Source organism: Podarcis filfolensis, assembly GCF_964270895.1.
Source record: "Podarcis filfolensis genome assembly, chromosome: 10".
Classification (NCBI taxonomy): Eukaryota; Metazoa; Chordata; class Lepidosauria; order Squamata; family Lacertidae; genus Podarcis; species Podarcis filfolensis.
Window position 1 is genome coordinate 69,434,509 of NC_139612.1, and position 8,827 is coordinate 69,443,335.

Here is an 8,827-nt window from a genome sequence, read left to right on the forward strand (position 1 = left end):
AGTAGTGGGACCAACAGGGCCTTCATGGGTCACCAAGCAACCTTCACCCATTAACCTTAAAGGCAAAGGGAGCAAACGCTTGAAAGTTACTGTCATCAGCTTAAAATAGACAAGATATTTTGCCATCGATCAACATTTGTTGGCACAGACCTTCACCAACCTCATGCTCTAATAAAAATAGTTTCTCTCTCTCTCTTTGTTTCTCTCTTTTTCTCCAAATGTGTCAGCTTGAATGCTGGAGGAAGGTCAGGGATTTTTACAATTCTACAGTGACGTCAGCAAGACAAACTTGAACTGCTGAAAACTAAGATCTAACCTTCCACCTTGTTAGCTTTGAATGTTAACAGTTGTGCATGTTCAGAAACAAATGTCATTCAGACAGGACTTTACAATAATTCGTACCAGCTGCAAGAGAGATGGAACCCAGTTAATGTGGGGTGTATGAGCTAAGTGCTACTGAAAATAGCAGCATTTTTGCTTAAATGAGTCAAAATGAAACAATGCCATCTTAATGTAGGCAGCCACACCTTTTCAAAACAAATATTGAATTATAACCACTAAGCATATATATTTGGTTTGGTAGTACCATTGCACTCAACTGTGTGCGACAGAACAGAAAGCCATTTCAGTGAATTAAAAGCACACTCTGTTGGATGCTATCAAGCCAATTAATACTGATGTCCACCCTTTTGGTATCAAGACTACACTAAGCCTTATGCAGAACATACAAATGGTTCACTTAGACCAAGGCTGGAGACCTGGGGGTCCTTTAGATATTGTTGGACTCTCATCTCCCATCAGACCCAGCCAGCACAACCAATTATTACGGATGATGTGAGTTGTAGTCCACAGCATCTGCAGGGCCTCAGGTTCCCCATCCTTGAAACAGTTGGACAAGCCAGGAGAGGTGAGAAGACAGAGACCAGCAGCAGCAGGACAAGCCAGAGAAGTTGTTGTTGTTGTTGTTTAGTCGTGTCCGACTCTTCGTGACCCCATGGACCAGAGCACGCCAGCCACTCCTGTCTTCCACTGCCTCCCGCAGTTTGGTCAAACTCATGCTGGTTGCTTCGAAACACTGTCCAACCATCTCGTCCTCTGTCGTCCCCGTCTCCTTGTGCCCTCCATCTTTCCCAACATCAGGGTCTTTTCCAGGGAGTCTTCTCTTCTCATGAGGTGGCCAAAGTATTGGAGCCTCAGCTTCAGGATCTGTCCTTCCAGTGAGCACTCAGGGCTGATTCCCTTCAGAATGGATACGTTTGTTCTTCTTGCAGTCCATGGGACTCTCAGGAGTCTCCTCCAGCACCATAATTCAAAAGCATCAATTCTTTGGCGATCAGCCTTCTTTATGGTCCAGCTCTCACTTCCATACATCACTACTGGGAAAACCATAGCTTTAACTATATGGACCTTTGTTGGCAAGGTGATGTCTCTGCTTTTTAGGTACAGTGTGAATATGACGATTCAGCAAAGGCTTTGTTGCCTTCAGAGTGATAGGAGGATAAAGTTTTGATGAGGAGAGCAGGGAGATTTATTTCTTTATTGACAAAATAGTTATAGACCACCCTCTGCATATAAAATATCTGGGTGGCAGACAACAACATTTATAAGTGCAATAAAATACAAAATGCAATTAAAACAATCCACAATAATCATAAAAATGAAATGCAAACTAATAATAAATGAAAACAAAAAAAAATTTCCTTCCAGTAGCACCTTAAAGGCCAACTAAGTTAGTTCTTGGTATGAGCTTTCGTGTGCATGCACACTTCTTGGTATCTGAAGAAGTGTGCATGCACACGAAAGCTCATACCAAGAACTAACTTAGTTGGTCTTTAAGGTGCTACTGGAAGGAAAAAAATTTTTTTGTTTTGACTATGGCAGACCAACACGGCTACCCATCTGTAATAATAAATGACTGGCTCACATTGAATAAGTTTAAACAATAGGCCTGTTGGCATAAAAGGGTTTTAAGAGACATCTGAAAATTAGTTGCAAGGCTGCCTGCTGAATCCCCACTGAAGAATATTCTACAGCATGGGACCCATGACACTAAACAGCCAACTTCTAGCTGAAGCCAGTCAGGCTTTTGAAAGACAGGGACAATTAACAGTGCTCCCCAGGACTATCTCAGTGACCAAGCTAGGATGTAAGTGCTCAGGTGATCCTTAATGCATCCTGGACTCGGGTTGTGCAAAGCTTTATATAACAATTCAAGAACCTTGAACCTAGCCTGGGGGTGTAAGGGCACACAGTGCAGAAGTTTTAGCTGAAGTGTCTACACTTTAGCTGGAGTGCTAAGTACAACAGCAGCAGCAGTAGTTGGTGAAGGCGGTAAAAGTGGTAGATTATTATCCACCTGAGAAGAGGCACGTATTTCTTTCAGTGGTTATCTCTGGATACTTGTATATTTACTGAGCTGATACTAAGCCTCATTTCTTCCAAGGTTTTGGGGAGCCCGATGAACAGGGAGATTTGTGCAATCCGATATGAAGCAATCACTGAAGAGGACAACAATTGTGTTGCCTGAGCCTGCTTGATACCCACTTGTTCTGAGCTGAAGGAACCTACACGTGAACCTTAGATGAAAAATAACAGTCATGACCATTCACAGGTCAGTGAATCCACTTTTGAGAAATAATAAAATTGAGGCTGATAAAAAGACCAAACAATAGAACCATTAATTAACAAAGGAGGCAATGATTGGGGATCCCATAAATCAGAATTAGCATGTCTCAGTCTCATAGTGTTTACTTCAGGAAAAGATAAAGCTACATACAGGAAAAGTACTGCATATACTCTTAATGCCAGTTACACTCAAGGGACAGTGCATTGCAAGGTTTCACCATTACAAACCTTTCACCATTGCTAAGTTCTTGCTTTTGGCAGTGAGAGGTATTATTTCATTTATAAAATGTCTAAGTTACCTTTCCATTTTGTGCTCAGGATGCTATGCAGCATACATTTCAAATTGCCAGTATATATTTTTAAATATTGTCACACACATTAGAATTAAGACTACAAAACCAACAAAAGGAAGCAACTTTGAGCAGCACAGTCTTAAAATATTCTCTTCATCTTCTGGAAAAACATAACAGTGGAAGAGCCTGGTGGGTCTTCCCAGGGAAACGTTATTCTGCAGCAGGAATAGCCAATGTGGTACTACAACTCCCATCAGCTTCACCAGCAGAACTAATGGTCGGGGCTGATGGAAGTTGTAGTTCAACAACATCTGGAGGGCACCATGTTGGCTACACCTGCTCTACAGCATGGATGCCATTAAAAAGCCCAGAGAAATGAAGCCCATCCTAGGAAAACAGATGGCATTTTACAGTCCCTGCCAGAAAAATAGGGGGGAAAGGGTGGTATTCAACTAGGTTTACTCAGAGTACACCCACTGAAATTGATGGAGATGACTAGGTTAGGTCCATGAATTTCTATGCATCTAGACCAAGCAAAACCTAGTGTAATATTATTCCCCAATGTCAGGCAGTGGGAAATTGGTTGCTGATGGGTAGGGAAAAGCTGAAGGGAGAGCAGTCAGATACACTGTGGGATGTCTGTTGATAAATTATATTAGTTGTGGAAGGTACAGAAATAATTATTCAGAAAAATTGCCCCCTTTATGACATTTTGCTAGAAGAATGCAAAAAAGCAGGTATTGAGAATCTTCCATCCTACTGTGTATCTTGAAGGGAAACCATTTTTATAGCACAGTTTCTTATTCTTGCCTCTTGTAATTGCTCAATAAAGTTAGAATTCTGTAATAAAAAAGCGAAGGAGCAACATTCTAGGTTTCACGGTCACAGAGATAGGTTTGGAAATAAACCAAAAATCTTCAGGTAGTAAAGCCTCTGGTGATATCCAGTGCTCATCATACTAAGGGCAGACTCAATGAAATCACTGGACTTAAGTCCATCGCTTTCAACTATGAGGACAGAGTAAGATACCACCTTCTAGGTCTGGAGGTCTCAATTATCAGAGACGATAATTTTGGGTTCTTTCAGGTGTTGGATTTGTCAGCACTGGCAAGTAGGTAGGTGTGCTGAGCTTGAAGCTGGGCAACTGAAGTTCAAATGCCAGTTTAGCTGGAGACTTGGTGGGTGGAGCCTTTGGAAAGTTGCAATCTCTCAGTCCCCATTTCCCATCAATTAAATGGAAACAGGAATATCCTCTCAACTACCTTGGATGGTTGGTCAACAGAAGAAGGAAAACAATAAAACCCACCACAAGCCTTCAATATAAGGTGGCCCAGAAACCTCAATGAATGCAGCTCCTTTGCTTATCAGTACAATCATGCGGAAAATGTTTTAATTACCTTAAGATCGAGGCTACAAATACTGACGACATCATCATCTCTCTCTCTCCGCTTCCTCTTCTATAAGGAATGAAAACACTAGTTATACAAGTTACGTGCCTGGCTTTGATATCCTTGAAAGGAACCAGCTTCCCCAAGTGTTACGTGCCCCAAAGCTGCCCTCCTTTTTACAACTATGATGTAAACAAGCTGGAGGAATTTCATTCTGGCAATTAACGTCATTTGACTTGACATACAAGCAATTCGCCTAGAAGTTATTGCCTCCTTTGTGCTCCTATGAGAAACATTAAAAAGAGAACAATGAAAATCCAGAAGGAAGGAGAGCAACATGCATTAATGTCGCTATTGACACCTGGAATTCTTTCAAGAATTTACTTAATGAAACAAGAAACCTGTTTGGATTCCACAGTTCTCAGCTATGCTTACCATTATATAAGAGCCAATGTGTGCCATCTCCCACTTCTAAGTTCTACACATCACAACTATCCCATAATAACGTCCTTACCAGTTCTCCTCTGGTTGTTGTTTAGTCGTTTAGTCATGTCCGACTCTTCGTGACCCCCTGGACCAGAGCACTGGTAGTGGCAAGTAAAATTTCCTCCCAGTGACCAGGCAAGTCCCCTTTGTCAGAGGAATACAGGCATGTGTCCCACCACCAGAGCATGGTCTTGTGTTCATGAAGGACCATACTCTGAGAACAACACATATGGCTCTCATTCCCCCTTCTAAATGTAAAAATATTTTAGCTTCATGTGGGATCCCTGTAGCACAGCCCTCTTTAACACAAGACTTGTTATTGTGGTTGCGCCCACAATTCTATCACCACAGGACTGTGTTGCAGAGGCTGCATGTGGCACTGTTTCTCTCCCTGACAGAATGCTGCTTTGGAGATCAAATGTGAGTCTCCTGTTCATGCAAGCATTGTGGGTTGGGGGTGGACAGAGTGAAGCATGCAGGAGAAGCAAAGGAGAACAACTTGAAAGATGCTCCTTTCTCCACCAAATGACTTTCTAAAACAATATTCAAAAAAATTGTAATACCACAATATTATGAACAACATGGAAATGAGTGTTTTTGCACTTCAAAGTATTTCTAACCATATCTATTACATATCTGCAAATTATTCAAAGGAACAATTTGCTAATTAACTTTACAGACTTGGTCAGAATACCATTAAAAATAGAGATTGTTTTCTTTTTATGAATCTTGCAACGCTACCAAGAATTTCAGATTGTGCTTTTACTCAAAAACCCTAGTTTCTGCAATTCAGCTTTACTCCCTGCTTATAGCCAACCTATAGGCTTTAGTCTCATCCAACTCCAGACTCTAAAGGAAGTCCAGAGGTTTGTTTTTAAGACTGGCTAGACTAGTTTTAATAGGTCTTGCCTTGGCTGGGCCCTTCATTTTTCTCAGCCCAGTTGCGATTCATACAGACAGCAGACATTTGACAGCAAAGCCAGCTGTTTTACATCTGCTAAATCAGATGCAGACTCTTAAAAAAAACTTGCACTTGAATGGCTCAGAGAAACAAAGGGCTATCCGGATTGATACGTTCTTCTCAGACTGGATGACCCTTTTAAACCCTCCTGAGATCAGTTCATGTGGAAAAGTACTTCTGAGGGTGCACCAGACTGAAAAAAGCAGGATGTCTAAAGACTCAGCAAAAAGTGTTCATCGCTTTTTTATAAAACAAAAAAACCCTTAATTAGAAAGAAAACCCATCTTTCTAAAATGGGTGATTCAATGATTGTATCAGATAACAGGAGACTTCTTATTTGTAAGGAGAGAAACGTCCTTTGGGCGAGGTTGGCTTTTCTATTTCCACACCAAATCTTATTTTAAAATAGCCTTTATAACATGGCTCTCCCCTCCGGAACTCAAAAGTGTGCACATATCACACACATGCCACATTTTGTCCTCACAATTTGGAGGTAGATAGGCTGAAAAATGGTGTCTAGCCTAAGGTCATCCAGTGAGCTTCACGGCTGAGCAGGGATTTGAACCCAGGTCCAAGTCTGACAGTTCCTCACTTGATAAATCCAGGGACCAGGAGATGCCGAGGTCAGGTTAATGGTTCCCTTTTATGATTTACAGGCTCATCTTGCTACAAGCTTAAAATCAGCTTGTCCTAATCTCCCAAATCAGGAAACCCTAGAAGCTGTGCTACCCAGGTGAGGTCAGGATTCTTGGCAGCCTCATGTCATTGGGGACAATTCATGTCTGTTAAACTTGTATAAATACAGTTTCAGGTTTGTAATATATAGCATCTAATCTTGTTATCCTCTTCTACTGGAACTAGCCTCTATTAAAAAAACATTTACTTACCCTAAGCCTTAATAACATAATGAACAGAGCAAAAAGTATACAAAAGCAGCTCCTCAAGAGATTAGGAGCGGAGAAGTATCACCTTGAGAAGTAACATTTTGAGAAGTATCACCTATCAGAAGTTATTACCAAGGGGCTGGAATTAAAAGCAAAGAAATATTTCTACAGCCATATTTCTAGGTTTATAGCACACAAACTTCATCAAACAGCACTTATTACTGCTAGGGGTGCTCTAGCTCTGATTCAGCATCAATAGCCTGAAGGCAAGGTGGATTTTCTGATACACAGAAGTGTGGGATGAGCCAGTGTACTCCATTTACCTTATGGCAAATTTCCATCACTTCCACTAATCCCATACAAGCAAACTGAGAAGCAAAATTTAATAGACCAGACAGGCACCAACTTTTGCTTCTCGATTTCATACTTAAGGGAGACTTGGCACTTCTTTTTTTATGTGTTCTGCATGGGTGCACATGCAGATATGCATTCATCAAGTTTCAAAAATCTTGCTTACAATCCTCACCAGCTCAAAACAGGGAAAAAATCAGGTTCTTCCATGACCTCATGCTGCATTTGAAACACGGCACAAGGTTGGGACCAGTACCATGAAGTAAGAGAAAACTGCTTAGACCAGGCTTCCTCAACCTCGGCCCTCCAGATGTTTTGAGACTACAATTCCCGTCATCCCTGACCACTGGTCCTGCTAGCTAGGGATCATGGGAGTTGTAGGCCAAAAACATCTGGAGGGCTGAGGTTGAGGAAGCCTGGCTTAGACTACGGGTGGCTAACCTATGGAACTCCAAAAGCTGCTGAACTCCCATTAAAGGTAAAGGTAAAGGGACCCCTGACCATTAGGTCCAGTCGCGGACGACTCTGGGGTTGTGGCGCTCATCTTGCTTTACTGGCCGAGGGAGCCGGCGTACAGTTTCCGGGTCATGTTGCCAGCATGACTAAGCCGCTTCTGGCGAACCAGAGCAGCGCATGGAAACGCTGTTTACCTGCCCGCCAGAGCGGTACCTATTTATCTACTTGCACTTTGATGTGCTTTCGAACTGCTGGGTTGGCAGGAGCAGGGACCGAGCAACAGGAGCTTACCCCGTCGAGGGGATTCGAACCGCCGACCTTCTGATCAGCAAGCCCTAGGCTCTGTGGTTTAACCCACAGCGCTACCCACGTCCCCACAACTCCCATTACCCTTGACTATTAGCTATCCCAGGCTGGAGCTCATGGGAGCTGGAGGCACATCTTAACTTACATTAGTTAGGGTAAGGCCTGCAGGGCTTCTCCTGCCTCAACCATTTTTTCACATAAAAAGATAAAAAGGCATATATAGTGAATAGGGAAAACACAAATTAAAATAAATATTGCTGCCCATATTCCTATCTACTTTCACTCCTTTGCTTTTAGGACAATAAAAAATAATGGCCTTATTGTACTATCATCATTTTCTTGTACCGCAATCAACCTTAAAACTGAACTTATGTGGCTTCATTGCACAGGGACAGCCAGATCGCTAGTCCATCCAACCAAGTACTCTATTAATTGGCAGCTGTTCTCCAGTCTTTTCTAGCCTTGGTATCTCATGACCTTTTGGGTGAAGCTATCAGGGATGGAATCTGGAACCTTATGCATGCACACCATGTGTCCTACCACTACAGCTGTTTCCTAGTATTTGCTCTGGTTGAAAAAAGTGAATACGAGCTATTAAAACCCTAGTGGACAAGTGCCCTGTGCCTCAAAGCAAGAAGAAGAACTTGAGTGTGATCCAGCTTGGTATTCAGTCAATGCTCTGTATAGGCCTCCATTCTACAAGATCCAAAATAATTTGAATTGTATCCAAAGTTACTCCTACTCAGTGAAGACCCACTGAACTCAATGGGCGTGGCTAACTTAGTTTCACTTAAGTTCAGTGGGTCTACTTTGAGTAGAAAATGCTGGATATATAACCCTTAGCATCCCTATCTAGCTTCTGCAATTCATGAAGAAATAGAAGTGCTGGGAAGATGAGGTTCAAAGTAGGCAGAGCGGGAGCATAGCTTTGTAATCACTTTTTTGGTTGTTGCCTTGAAGGAATGACCAGTCTTAGCTAGTCACCGCAGGATCAAAACTGAGACAACAGTTAAGATCATAATAGTTAGTCACCCTTGAGAAGCACATTTCCCCCTAGATAAACAGCATGAACTTCCA